This window comes from Pelodiscus sinensis, chromosome W (genome assembly GCF_052426305.1).
Source record: "Pelodiscus sinensis isolate ZL-2025 chromosome W, ASM5242630v1, whole genome shotgun sequence".
NCBI lineage: Eukaryota > Metazoa > Chordata > Testudines > Trionychidae > Pelodiscus > Pelodiscus sinensis.
This window is the reverse complement of record NC_143084.1, coordinates 4,159,414-4,178,444: the sequence shown is the minus strand read 5'-3', so window position 1 is coordinate 4,178,444 and position 19,031 is coordinate 4,159,414. Positions and strand designations below refer to the sequence as shown.

Here is a 19,031-nt window from a genome sequence, read left to right as displayed (position 1 = left end):
GCTGGGAGGACAGTGGCGGAGGGAGACCGGCCCCAGACGTGCTGGGAGCAGGAGAAACGAAGACCGCCTCCCGGGGGCCAACGTCTAGAGTAAACGTGGCAACCCCAGGGGCGGCAGTAACAGAGTAAGGGGAGGAAAAGAGTTCAGGCAGGGGATCAGGAAAGGGAGGGAGACGAGGAAGAGGGGTAGGGGGAAGAAGCGGTGGAGGACTGGGGAAGAGACAAGGATGGGGGGGAGGAGGAGGGGGGCGGGAAGCTCAGTTGGGAGGGGGGTGGAACAGGGATCAGGAGAAGGAGGTGGGCGAGAAGCCTCAGCGGAGGAGGCATCGGGATGCGGTGCCTCCTTGCAGGGCAGAGAATCGGTGGCAACGGTAGGGGTAGTAATACTCTCCCCAGTGTTGGGCTCCAGTGCCACAGAGAGTGCAGCACCAGAGGCCTCAGCACCGGGGGTGACGGATATTAACGGGACCTCCCTTCCGCTGAGAGCCTCAAGGGTTTCGGCGGCCGCGGCCGAAACGCTGCCAATGGCCGGGCAGACGGTCGCACCCTGGGGCAACTCAGAGGCAGGGAGAAGGGATAGCAGCGAGTCTGAAGGGGAAGGAGAGGTCTGTTGTTCTCCTTCCAGGACCTGAAGATCCCCCTCTGAGGCAGCCAGGGTCAGCCCCAAAGCCTCCACCTCCTGAGAGAGGAAGGCGAGCCCGCTGCCCGCCTCCAGATGGTGATCTTTGTCGGTGGCAAGGTCAGCGGCCGCCCCCTCAGCGGAGGTGGGAACAGTGGGAGCATCCTCCACAGATGCCTCCTCTTGCAGGGACCCTGGGAGGGAGGTGTTCACCTCTCCCGCAACCGCCGCGGTCACCTCAACCGCTTCGCAGTGCTGTGAATTGTTCGAGGGCTCAGAGGGTGGGGCGGTTTCAGCGTCCATCCCCATAGGTGCAGGGAGGTTGTCCTCCTCCTCAGTGGGCGGGGTGGAATGCCGAGCACGCTTTCGGCGCCTCCCTGCTGTAAGCTCCCATCCCTCGGAAGAAGGGGGCTGGCCCTGATTGGAGGAAAAGCCAGGGGACAAGGGCGCTGGTAGGAGGGCAAGGGTAGATGAGGGCTGGGCAGCAGGGGAAAGGGATGCCTCCCCCCCGAGGCAGGTCCTGCCCGAGTCCCATCACTGACCCCGCCGCCCTCTCCTCCGCGGGCCCGGCCTTGCCGCTTTTGGCGGTGGCAGCAACAGCACCCGCACGCTCGTCTGGGCCCTGCGGAACCCGAGCGGGATTGACGACGGTCACGGTTGGAGGAGGGGCGACCCCAGGGTCCGGACCGTCAGGGCCACCGGTGATGGTAGGGCCAGTGCCCTCCCGGGCGTCCGGGGTCCCGGGTGCCTCTCCAAACCGGGCCAGGGGACAGTCCCTTCGGACGTGCCCCGTTGCCCGACAGAGAAAACACCGGGCCTCCCCCATGGTGTAGTACACCCGGTACCGGGCCCCTTGATGGGGCACCAGAAATGACCCTTCGAGGGCTTCTCCGCCACGTCCCGCCGGCAGTAGTTGGCTTTGTACCTGCCGGCGAAAGGAGAGGACGTGGCGGAGGGTAGGATCTTTGCAGCCCAGAGGAAGGGGACTCAGGACTGACAGAGGCCTCCCCAGGGTGGAGAGGAAAGGCAGTAGGGCGGCATTGGGGAGGAAGGGAGGAACGGAGGACAAAACCACCCGTACGCCCAGGTCCTCCAAAGGCTCGAGGGGAACGTGGACTCCCCCCACCGCCAAACCCCTTTCCACCGCCTCCTGGGTGGGGCCCTCGGACGCCAGGAAGAATACCACCTTCCCAAACATCCTAGAGGCCGCCACCACGGCCGCGGGCCCCACCACGCGTGCCAACGCCCGCACGTAGGTTTCCACGTGGGGCGAGGCCGCCACCAAGAGACAACGGACCCCGTGCCTCCTGGTCAGGGTGTGAAAGGGGCCGCGGCCGCCGGGGATGGTATTCCGGGAGGCGGCTTGGGAGCCGGCAGGTGGGAGGGTGGCGGCTACCTGGGCGTACGCCCTGGGGCCCGGGACACCGTTGCCCCCAGAGCTGGTGGAAGGAACAGGGGAGCGGGAAGGAGGGGGGGCCGTGGCCAGCAGATGGGTCACGGCCGGGGAGTGAGCCCTCCCCTCAGGAGGTTTTGCCTTCCGGGCGGGGCTCTTGCCCTTCTTGGTCCCCCGGCCCTTCCTACCCTTCAGGGGAAGTTCTTTAGAGGTGACTGGAGGTGCCGCGGCAGAAGCGGTCGAGGCCCCGGGGTCCTTGTCCATTTTCGCCCCCTCTACCACAGTGACGGGGGGCCCGGCAGCCTCAGAGGGGTTCTTGTTTTTAGGGGTGGGCGAGGAAGGTCTGGCAGGGGTGTTGCTGGACAACCCCTCCATTGTGGTTATAGGTGGGAAGGAAGGACAAACAAACAAACAATTAGGGGAGGACCAAAAACACCAGGGGAGGGATCAAGGAGGGAGAGGGAGGGGAGGAAGGAGGTTCACCGCTCCCCCCACTAGGCTGGAAGTGGGTGGAGGGCGACTGTTCAGAAAGGGGAAAATGGAAGGAATAAGTGTAGCCCAAGGTCCAGTGTGTTTCAGCAGCAGCCGTGGGAACTACAAGTTGTGGACTACAAACTGCGGCATGTTGGGAGAACTTCCTGGTTCCTGCCAGGATGTGCCCTCTGCCCCCAGCAGGGTCTCAGCAAGGACTGTGCTAGAAGCAGCACACAGGCTGCATGCTGAGACAAGGGGCTGCTGAACTGTTTTCCTGTTCTGTGTTTTTACAGGTAGGACCAGAAAGGGCTATAGAGCACCCTGAGAGGAGTTTAAGTGACACAAAGGGAGAACCTGGACTTGGTTACGTGGGGTTTAGTTACTGTGGGAGTTGGAACATGTGTTCCAAGGGGGCTGTGTTGTGTGCAGTAACCTCTGCCCCCAGGAGGGTCTCAGCAGGGACTGTGCTAGAAGCAGCACACAGGCTGCTTGCTGAGACAAGGGGCTGCTGAACTGTTTTCCTCTTCTATGCTTTTTACAGAATAAAGCCTGTTCCTGGTGATTTGTCGGAGTGGGTCTGGTCTGAGGTGCACTCACACATACACGATACACAATACAGAGCACACCAAGCAGCCTCAGGCCTAGCCCTCCCCCCACAGTGGTGTAAGAAGGCACAAGGCTTCCCCTATGCTGAATAACCTCACACTGGACTAGCCAACAGGAGGGGTTACATAAGGAATACAGCTCCCAGCACAGGACGGTAAGAGCGGCTCCTCCGGCTGCACTGGGAATGTGAGAGGGTCAATCATTGAAAGGCATGTGGGAAGTGAAACTGTGTGTGTCTGTGGGGGGGGGGGGGGGGGGGGGGTAACTAAAGAAGAATGGGAGGCTCAGGTGCCAAACAAGATGCCAGAGGGGGCATGGGCACACAGGTAGAGAAGAGGGGAATGCAGGCTGTGCGAAGGGGCCTACTCAAGAAAGCAGGAGGGCAGCAAGATACTTCAGGCCGGGGGGCAAGGAAACTAGTGTGCCCACAGAAACATGGGGGGGAGGGGGGGGGGAGTTGGTCCCAGAAGTAATACATAGGGGGTTATGCAAGATGTCAAATAGAAGATTACTGTCTGCTAATTTCATATATGCTATTCAAGTATATGTATAATGTCTGTGTAGAAAGCTATAAGTATGTACTGTGGCAGGATCAGTCCCACTCCCGGGCCCCAACCCCTATTCAGCCAACTGTCCCACAGTCTAGAAGTCACAGTAATATGGCTTACTTGCCTTGGTTTGAGATTTGCTCCCTCACTGTCGTCTTTTAACAAGGTCAAAGCTGTTTTATTTACTACATGGGTCTCCATCTCACCCACAGGGAGGGTTCTTAAATAGGCATCCAGGCAGCCCCAATTGATTTCACCTGGGCCTTAATTGATTTTGCAGCCACCCTGTCTCAATTGCCCATAATTAGCCAGGATTGCAGACTCTCTCTGCCTCTTTTCCCTTCCACCAAGCTCTGGAACCGGCTGTATCCACCAGCTCTGTTTCCTGACTGGAGTTGAAAAGGAACCCCTCTTCCACTGAGCATGGCAGGCTGCTGGTCTGGGCTTGTTGTGCTTTTTCCTTCCCTCCACTTTTTGGGAGGAGTGTGTGGCCGGGCCACTGGGGTTGTGGCAGGCAGGCCCTGGCTACATTCTGGGCCAGGTCCCCTCTTCTTTCTGCAGGCAGCCTTCCCCCCCCACCCCTCAGCTGGCTGCAGGAGCTGCTGGGGGTGTGGGGGTGGACAGGGGGGACTTTGCTGCCTCATCCTGGTGGGGGGAGTGGGACCCCCCATTTTCCATCTCTTTGGGGACTGTCTGGCCCCTTTTTTCACAGTTGCAGGCCTGAACTCCACCGTTCCTGCAGCTGCTACTCCCTCTGGAGTGGAGGAGGTAAGGGGGCTGCTTTACAGCAACTCCTGGGGTTCTTAATTCCCCTCCACAAGTTTGTGGGGGGGAGGTGAGTGTTTTTAAGGGGCCTCTTGCCATCTGGGCCCCTAGGTGGCAGCTGGCACAGCTTTTGTGGGGTGCTGGGATTGGGGGTGGTTCCCTCTGCTCCCTGCTGTCTCCCCTGCATTTCTGCTGCTGCTCCCTCCCCAGCCTCAGGTGCTGCAGGGGCCATCTCCTTCCTTGGCCCCACTGCTTGCCTCCCTGCCCCTCCCTTGCTCTGGTGGGTCCTGCAGCAGGTACAGAGAGCCTGCCACTCAGGCACCCATGGGCACACTAGCTTCCCCCCCCCCCCCCCCCCCCCCCCCCCCCCCCCCCTGGCCTGAAGCATCTTGCTGCCCTCCTGCTTTCTTGAGCAGGCCCCTTCGCACAGCCTGCATCCCCTCTCCTCTACCCGTGTGCCCATGCCCCCTCTGGCATCTTGTTCGGCACCTGAGCCTCTCACTCTTCTTTAGTTACCCCCCCCCCCCCCCCCCCCACACACACACACACACAGTTTCACTTCCCACATGCCTTTCAATGATTGACCCTCTCTCATTCCCAGTGCAGCCGGAGGAGCCGCTCTTACCGTCCTGTGCTGGGAGCTGTATTCCTTACTCCTTCCGTTTTCCCCTTTCTGGACAGTTGCCCTCCACCCCACTTCCAGCCTAGTGGGGGGGAGCGGTGAACTTCCTTCCTCCCCTCCCTCTCCCTCCTTGTTCCCTCCCCTGGTGTTTTTGGTCCTCCCCTAATTGTTTGTTTGTTTGTCCTTCCTTCCCACCTATAACCACAATGGAGGGGTTGTCCAACGACACCCCTGCCAGGCCTTCCTCGCCCACCCCTAAAAACAAGAACCCCTCTGAGGCTGCCGGGCCCCCCGTCACTATGGTAGAGGGGGTGAAAATGGACGAGGACCCCGGGGCCTCGACCGCTTCTGCCGCGGCACCTCCAGTCACCTCTAAAGAACTTCCCCTGAAGGGTAGGAAGGGCCGGGGGACCAAGAAGGGCAAGAGCCCCGCCCGGAAGGCAAAACCTCCTGAGGGGAGGGCTCACTCCCCGGCCGTGACCCATCTGCTGGCCACAGCCCCCCCTCCTTCCCGCTCCCCTGTTCCTTCCACCAGCTCTGGGGGCAACGGTGTCCCGGGCCCCAGGGCGTACGCCCAGGTAGCCGCCACCCTCCCACCTGCCGGCTCCCAAGCCGCCTCCCGGAATACCATCCCCGGCGGCCGCGGCCCCTTTCCCACCCTGACCAGGAGGCACGGGGTCCGTTGTCTCTTGGTGGCGGCCTCGCCCCACGTGGAAACCTACGTGCGGGCGTTGGCACGCGTGGTGGGGCCCACGGCCGTGGTGGCGGCCTCTAGGATGTTTGGGAAGGTGGTATTCTTCCTGGCGTCCGAGGGCCCCACCCAGGAGGCGGTGGAAAGGGGTTTGGCGGTGGGGGGAGTCCACGTTCCCCTCGAGCCTTTGGAGGACCTGGGCGTACGGGTGGTTTTGTCCTCCGTTCCTCCCTTCCTCCCCAATGCCGCCCTACTGCCTTTCCTCTCCACCCTGGGGAGGCCTCTGTCAGTCCTGAGTCCCCTTCCTCTGGGCTGCAAAGATCCTACCCTCCGCCACGTCCTCTCCTTTCGCCGGCAGGTACAAAGCCAACTACTGCCGGCGGGACGTGGCGGAGAAGCCCTCGAAGGGTCGTTTCTGGTGCCCCATCAAGGGGCCCCGTACCGGGTATACTACACCATGAGGGAGGCCCGGTATTTTCTCTGTCGGGCAACGGGGCACGTCCGAAGGGACTGTCCCCTGGCCCGGTTTGGAGAGGCACCCGGGACCCCCGACGCCCGGGAGGGCACTGGCCCTACCATCGCCGGTGGCCCTGACGGTCCGGACCCTGGGGTCGCCCCTCCTCCAACTGTGACCGTCGTCAATCCCGCTCGGGTTCCGCAGAGCCCAGACGAGCGTGCGGGTGCTGTTGCTGCCACCGCCAAAAGCGGCAAGGCCGGGCCCGCGGAGGAGAGGGCGGCGGGGTCAGTGATGGGACTCGGGCAGGACCTGCCTCGGGGGGAGGCATCCCTTTCCCCTGCTGCCCAGCCCTCATCTACCCTTGCCCTCCTACCATCGCCCTTGTCCCCTGGCTTTTCCTCCAATCAGGGCCAGCCCCCTTCTTCCGAGGGATGGGAGCTTACAACAGGGAGGCGCCGAAAGCGTGCTCGGCCTTCCACCCTGCCCACTGAGGGGGAGGACAACAACCCTGCACCTATGGGGATGGACGCTGAAACCGTCCCACCCTCTGAGCCCTCGAACGATTCACAGCACCGCGAAGCGGTTGAGGTGACCGCGGCGGTTGCGGGAGAGCTGAACACCTCCCTCCCGGGGTCCCTGCAAGAGGGGGGCATCTGTGGAGGATGTTCCCACTGTTCCCACCTCCCTGTTCCAACCCCTCCCAACTGAGCTTCCTGCCCCTTTTCCTCCTTCCCCCCCATCCTTGTCTTTTCCCCAATCCTTCACCTCTTCCTCCCCCTACTCCCCTTTCTCTTCTCCCTCCTTTTCCTGATCCCCTGCCTGAACTCTTTTCCTCCCCTTACTCTGTTACTGCTGCCCCTGGGGTTGCCACATTTACTCTAGACGTTGGCCCCCGGGAGGCGGGTTTCGTTTCACCTGCTCCCAGCACATCTGGGACTGGTCTCCCTCCGCCACTGTCCTCCCAGCAAGGACATCAGACGCCCTGCATCCCGGTGTCGATGGGTCACGGGGCTCAGGTAGGGGTCTGGCCCCAAGGCGTTCGAGCCCCCGACGCCAGATGCGCTGAAGGGCGAGATGCGTGCTTTCTTGGAAGACATCTGTGGGTCCAGGAACAAGGTCGCTCTCACCCTTCAGCGCTGGGGAGATTTTCATCTCTTCCTACAAATAGTAAGGGCCCTCCTGGGGGAGGGTAAAGGGTCCGGGCGGCGGGAGGCCACGGCTTACCAGCGGAACCGCAGCTTCCGTGACGCCCTGCTCACTTTTGGGCCCGGTCACGGTTTGCTGCGAGGCCCAATGGGGGCCGCTGGCACTCCTGCCAATAAGGATCTTCCCCAGCCCTCTCGATGCCGGCGCTCATCATTGCCACTCTAAACACCAGGGGCTGCAGGTCCAGCCTCCGTAGGTGTCAGGTACTCTCCTTCCTTCGGAAGGGGAGGTACTCTGTCGTATTCCTCCAGGAGACCCACGCAGCTCCGGCCGCCGAGGCTAGCTGGCAGCTGGAGTGGGGGGAGAGGGTTTATTTCAGCCACCTGTCGGCCCGTCAAGTTGGGGTGGCTACCCTGTTCTCCCCGAACCTGCAGCTCGAGGTGCTGGGGATCGCTGAGGTCGTGCAGGGTCGCCTGCTGCATCTACGGGTTCGTATGGAGGGGCTCACACTAAATCTTGTCAACATCTACGCCCCGTCGTCCGCCTCGGAGAGGCTCCGTTTCTATCAGCGGGTGTCTGCCTTCCTCGGTTCTCTGGATCCTCGCGAGTGCCTGGTCCTAGGCGGGGACTTCAATTGCACCCTTGAGGACCTGGACCGTCCAGGGCCCGAGCAGTGCCAGGCCGCCGCGGACGTCCTCAGGGAGATAATAGACCATGTCATGATTATGAGGGTTAGCCAGCAGCCTGGGGTTTAAGGGGTTAACTACACCTAGCCAGGTGGAGTGACCAATAAGAATGTAGGTGGGACTTTTCAAACTGGGACAAAGGAATTTGGGCTTCTTTTTTTCTCCCTTTTGGCTCTCTGAGTGAGTTCTCTGCAGCTACAGAGAGGGACAAGCATGTCTCTCTCTCTCCAAGACACCATTCTTCATTTTCTGTAAGTAGGGTAAAGTTTAGGCAGTTTCGTTAGGTTTTATTGTTTTAAGGATTGGGTATGGGAGCTGAGATCTGGCACTGCTTAAAAGATGTTTTGGCTTTTCTTTGTAACTAAGTTCTAGGCCCATGGAGTTTCTCCATTAGTATATTTTGTTACCTCCCTATCTAGTCATTATGTTTGCAACAGGAATATTGTTGTAATAATAAAGGTTCTTTCTTTTCTTTTTATTAACCTGGCAGTGGTTAATTGTGTGCCTTGATTTTTATTTTAGGGGTAAGATTTCCCAAATGATCTTTCCCCTGATTTCTTTATCAACATTTGGGTGGTGGCAGCGGAAGTTTTATTCCCAAGATCTAGGTTTTTAAGATCTTGGGGGGAAGTTTATACCAAAGCCTGGTAGATAAGGCTTTGGGGTACACTTGCTGGCCCCCACTTCTGCATTTATCATGCCAGAGTGGGGAAGGAGCCATGACAGACCATCACTCCCTGGTGGACGTGGGGAAGTCAGTGGATGTTCTATACCTTGACTTTAGCAAGGCTTTTGATACGGTCTCCCACAATATTCTTGCCAGCAAGTTAAGGGATTATGGATTGGATAAATGGATGGTAAGATGGATAGAAAGATGGCTAGAAGGCCGGGCCCAGCGGGTAGTGATCAATGGCTCGATGTCAGGATGGCGGTCGGTTTCTAGAGGAGTGCCCCAAGGTTCGGTTCTAGGACGGGTTTTGTTCAATATCTTTATTAATGATCTGGATGAGGGGATGGATTGCACCCTCAGCAAGTTTGCGGATGACACTAAGCTGGGGGGAGAGGTAGATATGCTTAAGGGCAGAGATAGGGTCCAGAGTGACTTAGACAAATTGGAGGATTGGGCCACAAGAAATCTGATGAGGTTCAACAAGGACAAGTGTAGAGTCCTGCACTTGGGACGGAAGAATCCCAAGCATAGTTACAAGCTGGGGACCAACCGGTTAAGTAGTAGTTCTGCAGAAAAGGACCTGGGGGTTACAGTGGATGAGAAGCTAGATATGAGTCAACAGTGTGCCCTTGTAGCCAAGAAGGCTAATGGCATATTAGGTTGCATTAAGAGGAGCATTGCCAGCAGATCCAGAGATGTCATTATTCCCCTTTATTCGGCTTTGGTGAGGCCGCATGTGGAGTATTGTGTCCAGTTCTGGGCCCCCCACTACAAAAAGGATGTGGACGCATTGGAGAGGGTCCAGCGGAGGGCAACCAAAATGATTAGGGGGCTGGAGCATATGACTTATGAGGAGAGGCTGAGGGACTTGGGTCTGTTTAGTCTGCAGAAGCGAAGAGTGAGGGGGGATTTGATAGCAGCCTTCAACTTCCTGAAGGGAGGTTCCAAAGAGGATGGAGAGAGGCTGTTCTCAGCAGTGACAGATGGCAGAACAAGGAGCAATGGTCTCAAGTTACAGTGGGGGAGGTCTAGGTTGGATATTAGGAAAAACTATTTCCCTAGGAGGGTGGTGAAGCACTGGAATGGGTTACCTAGGGAAGTAGTGGAGTCTCCATCCCTAGAGGTGTTTAAGTCTCAGCTTGACAAAGCCCTGGCCGGGTTGATTTAGTTGGAATTGGTCCTGCCTAGAGCAGGGGGCTGGACTTGATGACCTTCTGAGGTCTCTTCCAGTTCTATGATTCTATGATGTCTGGCGAGACCTCCACCTGGATGAGGAAACTGTATTTACCTACGTCCGGGTGGTGGGCCGTTGGGCTTTTCACTCCTGGTTGGACCGCGTTTATCTGTCTCGTCATCATCTCTTCCGGGCCCACTCCTCCAGCATTCGGCCGGCCCCGTTCTCGGACCACCATTTAGTGGTCTTGAAGGCCTTGTGGAATGAGGAGTAACAGTTAATCCGAACTGAGGACTTAGTTCGGATTAACTTTAAACTGACGCGTGTAGCTGCGGGCAGTTCGTTTGAACTAAGGGGGATTCAAAAATGGCGGCCAGATGGGAACATGCAAATAAGCCCGGGATATTTAAATCCCAGGCTTCATTTGCAACTCCGGTTGCCTGATTTGCCTACCTGGATCGAATTAACGAGCTAGTGTAGACATATCCTGAGTGTGTATTCACAATTGGTGTGAGCAGAGGAGCTATGGAAAGTTCTCCTTGCCCAGTCCCGTACAGAAAACATGCCAAATTCACTTTCCTATCACCTTTGCAGGAAGAGAGATTGTGTCCCTAAGGAACTTCCTATCTCTGGGTCTTAAGAGCAGGCCTGGGAGAAGGTCTGCGAAACTCATGAGCCCAAACCCTGAGGTCGGAAGAACTTTCTTTAGGATTCTTGCGCCAACCTCAACAATCTCCAATGCCTGGTGTGTCAGGTGGCCTTGGCATGTTGGTAGCAGGACTTCTGCAATCTTCTGACCTGGTGTGATGGAGATCTAATACTGCAGCAGCCCCCAGGGCAGCTGATGGAAGAGGTGGTTGTGCCTTCCCCATTCTAAGGCCATCAGTGTGACCATCAGTGTATTTTTATGTGGTTGCTCACAGGGGATGAGCTTACAGACATTTATGTATCTGGGTGATTTGCTATCAAGAGTGCACACCTCCTAATTACAGTTCAGGTTCTTTGTTACAGCTGTGTCTAGAGCTTTGCCGGAGAAAAGTGCCAGTCTAGACGCGGATCTTTCGGAAAATAAAGCCTTTTCTGTAAGATCCCTTATTCTTCTTAAAATAAGCTGGAAAAAAGCGGCAGCCATGTTTATGCAAATGAAGTGGGGGGATTTAAATCCCCGCTTCATTTGCAATTGCGATGTGTCTAATTTGCATCCCCTTTACGGAAAAGGGATGCAGTCTAGACACAGCCTACATGTATTATAGTAGTAGTAGCAGGTGCAAGGATGTAACGTTTCCACGCCATCCCCACTTTTCAGTTGCTCTTACCTTTCCAAAACTTTCCTCTTCTGGCTGATATTCTCCTAGTTTGGAGCATTAAAAAAAAATCCCTTTCCCATAAGAAACAAAGAAATTCTGAAAGTTTTTTTTATTTAAAAAAAAAACAAACCCAAACCTAGTGCTGAAATGTGGAAGGAGAGAGTTTTAAAGTGCCTTCGAGTGTTCCAGTGGAAGCTGTTTCTGATGCGACTGGGTTATGGCCAGATGAAAATAACACTCGGTGCTCATGCACAATACATCTTGCACAGAAAACAGTTTTTGCTATAATAAATAATACAATAGATCTTTTTGAGAAATGGTATGTAATCATATAACTTAAAGCTGCAGGCTTTAGTCAGGAGCGACTCCCTTGACATTGATAGAGTACATTATATACCCATGAAAAACTAATGTGACTGAGTGAAGAAAACACTCTAGATAGATATATACACACACAAAGAAGAGGGGAAAATTAAGGTTGTGCAGACAACCTCAAGTTTATCACTTTCTGAGTTCTGAATGTTTGCCACCTTACCATACTGCTAGTACAGTATTCCTGAATGACAATCGTTCCAGATAGGATATGGAGTGATCAAGGGTTAATCAGCTGACAATGGGACTGCTGCATTACTAGGGCCTTACCAAGTTCACAGCCATGCCAAACACATCACAGGCCGTGAAATCTAGTGCCCTCCCATGTAATCTGGCCTTTTGTTTGCTTTTACCCTATGCTATACAGATTTCACAGGGGCGACCAGCATTTCTCAAATTGGGGTTTCTGTCCCAAAAGGGAGTTGCATGGGGATCACAAGGTTATTTGAGGAGGGGTGCAGTTTTGCCATCCTTACTTCTGCTCTGCCTTCAGAGTTGGGCAACTGGAGAGTGGTGGTTGTATTATTGGCCAGGTGCCCAGTTCTGAAGGCAGCACCCCACCAGCAACAGCAGCGAAAGGTGACAATACCCTACCCATGTTGCCCTTACTTCTGTACTGCTGCTTTCAGCTCTGGGTGGCCAGAGAGTGGTGGCTGCTGACTGAGGGCCCAGCTTTGCGTACAGCAGTGTAGAAGTAAGGGTGGCCGCACCATACCATGCCAGCCTTACTTATGCTCAGCTGCTGGTGGTAGCTCTGCCTTCAGAGCTGGCTATCTGGCCAGCAGCCACCGCTTTCCAGCTGCCCAGCTCTAAAGGCAGTGCAGCCACCAGCAGCAGCAGCACAGAAATAAGGGTGACAATACTGCAACCCCCTACAATAACCTTGCAATCCCCTCAACTCCTTTTTGTGTCAGGGCCCCTACAATTCTAACACTGTGAAATTTCATATTGTAAATGTCACGATTTCAGATATTTAAATGTAAAAAATACTGTGACCATGAAATTTACCAAAAAGACCATGAATGTAGTAGGGCTGTATGTATTACCTACCCTTGGCTTCAACCTGTCAGGATTAGGAGGGGCACCTAATCAGCAAATCTCCCAGGCCTGGTCTACACTGGAAGTTTAGACCAAATTTAGCTGCATAAGTTTGATTTTTCTAAACATGTCTAGACTATGGGAGGAGCAGGGCTGGGCCCAGCAGCATCACCACCCCCTACTGAGCACCTCCATCCTGGCTGCTTCTACCCGGGTCTGGCTTTGTGTGGCAGCCACCCCTATTGAATGCTGCTGCTGCATTCAGTGCTGCACTACACTCAAGGGCTACATCTACACTGGAAGCTTCTTGCGCAAGAACAGATGTTCTTGCACAAAAACTTGCTGGCTGTCTACACTGCACACGCGTTCTTGTGCAAGTAAATTTACAGTCTAGCGTTGTAAAACAGGGCTTCTTCCGGAAGAGTTATTCCTCTCCCCACGAGGAATAAGCCCTCTTGCGCAAGAGCTCTTCCACAAGAGGGCAGTGTAGACAGGCAACATGAATTTCTTGTGCAAGAAATCGCTATGGTTAAAATGGCCATCGGAGCTTTCTTGCGCAGGAGAGCATCTACACTGCCATAGATGCTCTTGCGCAAAGGCACATGCCAGTGTAGACGCTCTCTTGTGGAAGAGCTTTTGCACAAGAACGCTTCCGCAAAACAGTTCTTGCGCAAGATCATGCCAGTGTAGACGTAGCCCTGCAGGTGTTTTCTCAGCCAGCTGCTTGCATCCTCCCCATCACACCACCTTCTGCTTCCCACTCTGATCATCAGCAGAGGGACTGGTCCCTCCTCCCTTTCAGTCCTTCAGACCCTTCTCTTCCTTGTCCTTGTTTGGCTGCTGATTAGCCAGTGCAGCCAGTCTCTGTGCTCAGCTCGGCTGGAATAGGGATAGCAGTCCAGTGTCCAGGTGAGCCTGGGCTGGGCAGTGTGGGACAGCCAGGCTCCCCTACACATGCTGTTCCAGTCCTAGCCACCAAGCAGTGAGAGACCTGGCAGGATTCCCTTTGTTCCAGTGACATTATCAAGCCTACATAACCACTGGCACCTACTCTTTGCTGCTGTACTCACGTTGTTCCCTCAGTTCATAGATTTTAATCTCTGCCTCGGGATCTCATCCCTTACTCCACCAAAGGGTGGAGAGTCTGCTCCAGAGCAATGGTCACTCTATTTTTTTCCATCCATGTGCAGAATATATTTTATGTGCACCAAGGCATGTGCAGATGTGCACCACCTGTAGAAACACATGCTTCTGGCTGTGGGCACTCTGCCTAGATCCACCCCTGAGCATAGTGCAAGGAGTAGGGAGTCTGCCGAATCCTGGTGAAGTGTACAGCAAAGCACTGGGGGAGACAGGAACCTCAACACTTCATTGACACCAGGAACTCAACTAGGGGAGCGGGAAGTTAAGTGACTGGGTGGCATGGGGGGTGGGACAGCTCTCCCTACTTCTAATGCAGCCCTCACAGGCACAGGGAGAGAAGGACAGACGAGGCAGCATTGTTGAGCTGAGGGGTGAAACCTGGGAATGTAAAAGCAGTGAGAGGTAGAGCCTGGTTTGAGCTAAGAGCACCTTGAAAAGCAGCTGAGCTACAGAGATGCTCTTTCTCTGGTCTCCAGAGAGAAACTGCTGCTCTTTATGGTTCTGTAGGGAGGTGGGCAGCAGCTCTCCAGCTGCCAGGGTGACCAAAGTGATTGTATGCTATCCAGTGGTGGCAACTCATCACTGGACAGCAGATTGTGACTGTCGTGGCATGTCCCCACAGAGTCGTGCACGCATCTCAGCCAGCTGAACAGGTGCCTGCCAGACCTCATGTCTCCTTGGTGAGATGTTTGCAGAGGGGTTTGCTGCATTAATTGGCCTGTACCTGACAATGAAATGATCCAAGAGGAGAGTATCTTCCCCAGGGATTTTGGCACACACCTGAGCCTTGGTGCTGCAGGTGAAACTGGGTGGAAACTGGCCCGTACTGGGTGGAAATGAGAAAAGTATATGCAGTCCAACCGGGAGTGACACGACCGATTGTCCTCCACCCAGATGTAGGTGAAGGTGGTGTTGTCATCCGGGTTGTGGTCATGCCAGACGTCCACCAAGGAGTGGTGGTCTACAATCTCCCTGAGGACATCTGCCGCAGCCTGGCAGTTCAAAACCACCCTTGAGGACTGGGATCGCTCAGGAGTTGAAAAGTCCCTGACCAGGTATTTGTGAGGATCCAGGGTGCTGAGGAAGGTGGCCACCTGCTGATAGAAGGTTACCCGGTCTGGGTCTGCATTTGGGGCGTAGACGTTGACCAAGTTCAACATCAGTCCCACCACGCGGGCCTGGATGTGCAGCAGGCAGCCCAAGACAACCTCGGCTACCCCCAGAACCTCGGGCTGTAGGGCGGGGGGAACAGGGTGACCACCCTGGCTGAGCGGACACCAAGGTGGCTAAAGAACACCCCGTCCCCCGACTCCAGCTGCCAACCAGCCTCGATGGCTGGAGTCATGTGGGTCTCCTTGCAGAAATGCCACCGCATACCCCCCCCTCCCGAAAGAAAGAGAGCACCCGGCTCCTGCAGAGACTGGCCCTACAGCCCTGAGCATTTAATGTCGCTAAGATGGTATACTGCATGTTGAGTGCTGGGGTGGATCCTCGTGGGCAGGGTCATCGTTGGCCTCCCGCAGGTTCCACTGCAGACCACTCCCTGACCCGAAGGCCAGGAGAGCGTCACAAAATTTTGGGGCCTGGCAGTAGGCTGCAATGGCCTGACTCTTGGTCCCACTCCCCTCCTGCAAAAGGGCCTTTGTGGCCGAGAGGATACAGTTAAGATCCCCCCAGTGCTGAAGGGCGAGCTGCACCTTGTCCTTGGCCCCGCGGGTGTCCATGAGGTTTTTCTCTGGCTGGGCCCCTGGAACTGACATTGTGAGTCATGGAGACAGGCAAACAGGGATCAGATCCCTGGCACAGCACCAAAAGCAGCGGCGTCGTGCTGTCTGTTTCCATCCCCGGTGGGAGAGGGAAGCCACTATGGGACTAGGGATAGGGGGAAATGAAAACCACCCCTCGAGGGCCGCTCGCGGGTAGCGAAAACAAAACAGCCCTTGTGGGGGTGGCAATAACGTTGGGATGGGGTGCTGGTCGGGGGGGGGGAAATGGGCATCACGGTGTGGATGAAAGGAGGAGTAGGGTCAGGATGGGGAGCGGATGTCGGGCAAGGAGTGGGAGTAGGGGGGATGAGAGTGGTAATAGGAGTGGGACTGGGAGTAGGAATGGAGGTGGGACTGGGACTGGGGCTGTGAGTAGGGATGGGAGCAGGACCAGGGGTAGGGACGGGAGCGGGGGAGGGGTCAGGATAGGGAGAAGGGTCATGGCTTATAAACGGGGCAAGGGTACAGTCCCTAGGGCCTAGGCCATTGGGTTGCGGTGTCTCCCGAATGGGATCTGGGACTGAGGGGATGGAGGTGGGGAGGGGACCTGCACCGACTGTCTCGGCTCACAGGTCATGCCCACACTTGGCCCCTTGGTCCCCAGGCAGCCCCCCCCCCCCTCCAGTGCGGCAGCCCCTTCTCAGGGAGCCCACTCCTCACCAGCAGCAGTGAGACAGCCCTTTATCAGGGGGTCCACTCCAGTGTGGCGACCCTGTCGTGGGGTGCCCACTCTCACCTGGGGGGTCTGCCCCTCCGCCTCTGGGCCGATGCCTCTCAGGGCCTTCAGCCTGCCTCTGCCGTGAGCCCCCTCGGTGGGCCCACTCCCTCTGGACCCCCGGGGTCTCCACTCCCGGAGGGAATAGCGCCACCCTGTTCTCTAGACCAGAGCAACTCTCAGCCAGCACAAAACAGAAGGCTTTATTGAGCTTTGAACACAGCAATGGGTCTCTGAGGCCTGTAAGCCTGCCCCGCTCCTCCCACCCCGTCCCAGCACAACGCGTCAGTCTTCCCTGCAGCCAGATGGGCTCTACCTGCTCTGCTCTCTGTCCAGATCAGAAGACGGTCTTCCAGCAGCGCCTCCAATATCCCCCAGCTACAGCCCCTGCCCTGTCCATTGTCTTCTCTCCAGGTTACAGAGTCGCATGGGCCCCTCTCTTCTCTGCCTCTCTTCTCCTCCATCCAATGTTCTCCCCTGGCTAGAACCAGCTGGGTCGGTTGCTGAGGTCTCCCCTCTACAGCCCATTGTCTTTCGTCTGGCCGGAACCGGTTGTGTCCTCTGAGTGGGCTCGGCCGAGCACCAGATCCCGGGACTGGAGGGATGATAGGAGTTACTATAGAGAACTTTCTGGGTGTCTGGCTGATGAGTCTTGCCCACATGCTCAGGGTTTAGCTGATCGCAATATTTGGGGTTGGGAAGGAATTTTCCTCCAGGGTAGATTGGCAGAGGCCCTGGAGGTTTTTTGCCTTCCTCTGTGAAACAAGGAGTAACGGTAGTTCGGACTAGGAAGCCTAGTCCAAACTACCTAGTCCGTGCCGCGTGTAGCCGCGCGGCACGGAGTCCGCACTAGCGGACATTTAAAAATGGCGGCGCCTGGCTTTATGCAAATGAAGCCCGGGAAATTCAAATCCCGGGCTTCATTTGCAACTCCGGTTGCCTACATTACCACCCTAGTTCGAAATAGGGTAGTAGTGTAGACATACCCTATGAGACTCCAGTTCTGGGCTGTTCTCTGAAACAACAAACTGCCTCCCCCTTGTAATATTTAACCAGCAACATCTGGGCACTGTGTGCCCCCTCTGCATGCAACCCCCCTTCAAACCCCCAAAACTCCCCACCGACGCTGGGCTCGGATGGCTGGGTGGATCACATGTCAGAAGCCACGGTGTCAGTTAGAATGGTGAAAGCTGGTGGGCCTCCAACCAGCTAGAGGGAGGGTGACCGCTCCACTCCAGAGGTGGGGGGGGGTGCTCACAGGCCGGGGACCCAGCCACTCGGTGCCAACTGTCGCCACTAGGGGCTTGGTGGCCTCAGGCGGAGCGCCTCTAATAGCCGGGCCCACGGGTAGTATTAGGGATGCCCCAAGGGTGAGAGTGGGGGTGGTAGCCTGGGGGAAGGAGAAGGAGGAGGGAGCCTGGGGGAAGGAGAAGGAGGAGGGGGCGGCACAGCTAAGTCGCCACCCAGACTGAGGCTCTTCGGCAAAGTGTCATCATCCCCCTGAACAAGCGGGGTCAGCGCCAGGGCCTCGATCTCCTCAAAGATGGAGCTAAAGTCCATCCCCACAGTCCTCCCTCCTGGCCACTGAGGCAACAATTGCTTTGGTGATAGCGGCAGGGGGTGCAGATGGTAGAGGAGCCGGGGGGAGCTCCATCCGAGGCCTCCTCAGGAATGGACTCTGCGAAGGGGACGGGGGCACCCCCCTCTGCTGCCATGGCGTCCTCGGCCAGTGCTGTCCACTGATGCTCATTGAGGGAGATGTCAGCAGTGCTGGCCCCCCTCAGTAATTTGTGTGGGGCCTTTCCACCCTCGTCATCGGAGGGGGGAGATTCGGCCCATGAACCACGGGCCCTGTGCTTCCCCCGGACAAGCATCCAGTCCTCCGAGGCGGAGGGCTGGTCAGCAGGGGCAGAGCGGGGGGGGCGCAGATGATACTCCAGGGGGTCGAGGAGGCAAGGGAGGAACAACAGAGGCAGGGAAAACTTCTCCTAGGGTGAGCCCTCTCTCTCGCCTGGTGACAACCACGCCACCCTCTCAACTGGACCCAGGGCCCCACCAGTTCAGATTGTACAAAGGTGAGGCATGCCTGCTCGTCAGGGCGTGCTGGGACGAGTGTCCCCAGTGCCCATGAGGAGCCATTGGCAGGAGGAGGAGGAGCAGCCACAGAGGCCAGACTGCCGAGGGGATCGGCAGTGTTGGGACCGGTGCCCTCCTGCACCCCAGGGGTCCTGGATGCCTCCTTGGACCAAGCCAGGGGACGGTCCCTCCGGATGTGTGCCATCACCCAGCAGAGGAAGCACCAGGTCTCCCTGGAGGAATAGTGGACCCGGTATAGGGCCCCCTGGCAGCACATCAAGAAGGACCCCTTGAGTGCCACCCCGTTACGCACTGCCAGTGGCATCTGCAGCTGTACCTGCTGGCGGAAGGACAGGATGTGATGGAGGGCGGGGTCCTCGCAGCCCAACGGGAGAGGGCTGATGGTTGACATAGGTTTCCCCAGGGTGGAGAGGGCAGGCAACAGGGCGACGTTGGGCAGGAAGGGAGGGACGGAGGTAAGAACTACCCATACGCCCAGGTCCTCCAGCGGCTCGAGGGGCATGTGCATGCCACCACGGCCAAGGACCCCACCACACTCGCTATTGCCCACACGTATGTCTCAATGCGGGGTGAGGTGGCGACCAGGAGGCAGCAGACACTGTGCTTCCTGGTCAGGGTAGAGAAGGGGCCCCAGTCACCAGGGATGGAGCTGGAGTCAGCAGTTGGGGTAGATGTGGTGGAATGTGTGGATGGGGGGGCGGCGGCAGCAACCTGGGCATACGCTCTGGGGGCTGCAGGTGGAA

At 56.9% G+C, this 19,031-nt stretch overlaps 2 pseudogenes; one reads left to right on the top strand and one right to left on the bottom strand.

Moving 5' to 3' along the window:
• The first annotated feature begins 1,488 nt into the window (after positions 1–1,488).
• On the top strand, positions 1,489–2,430 carry LOC149520831 (uncharacterized; annotated as a pseudogene).
• A 2,498-nt stretch (positions 2,431–4,928) lies between these two features.
• LOC149520830 (uncharacterized) lies at positions 4,929–18,796 on the bottom strand (annotated as a pseudogene).
• Between the last annotated feature and the right edge of the window lie 235 nt (positions 18,797–19,031).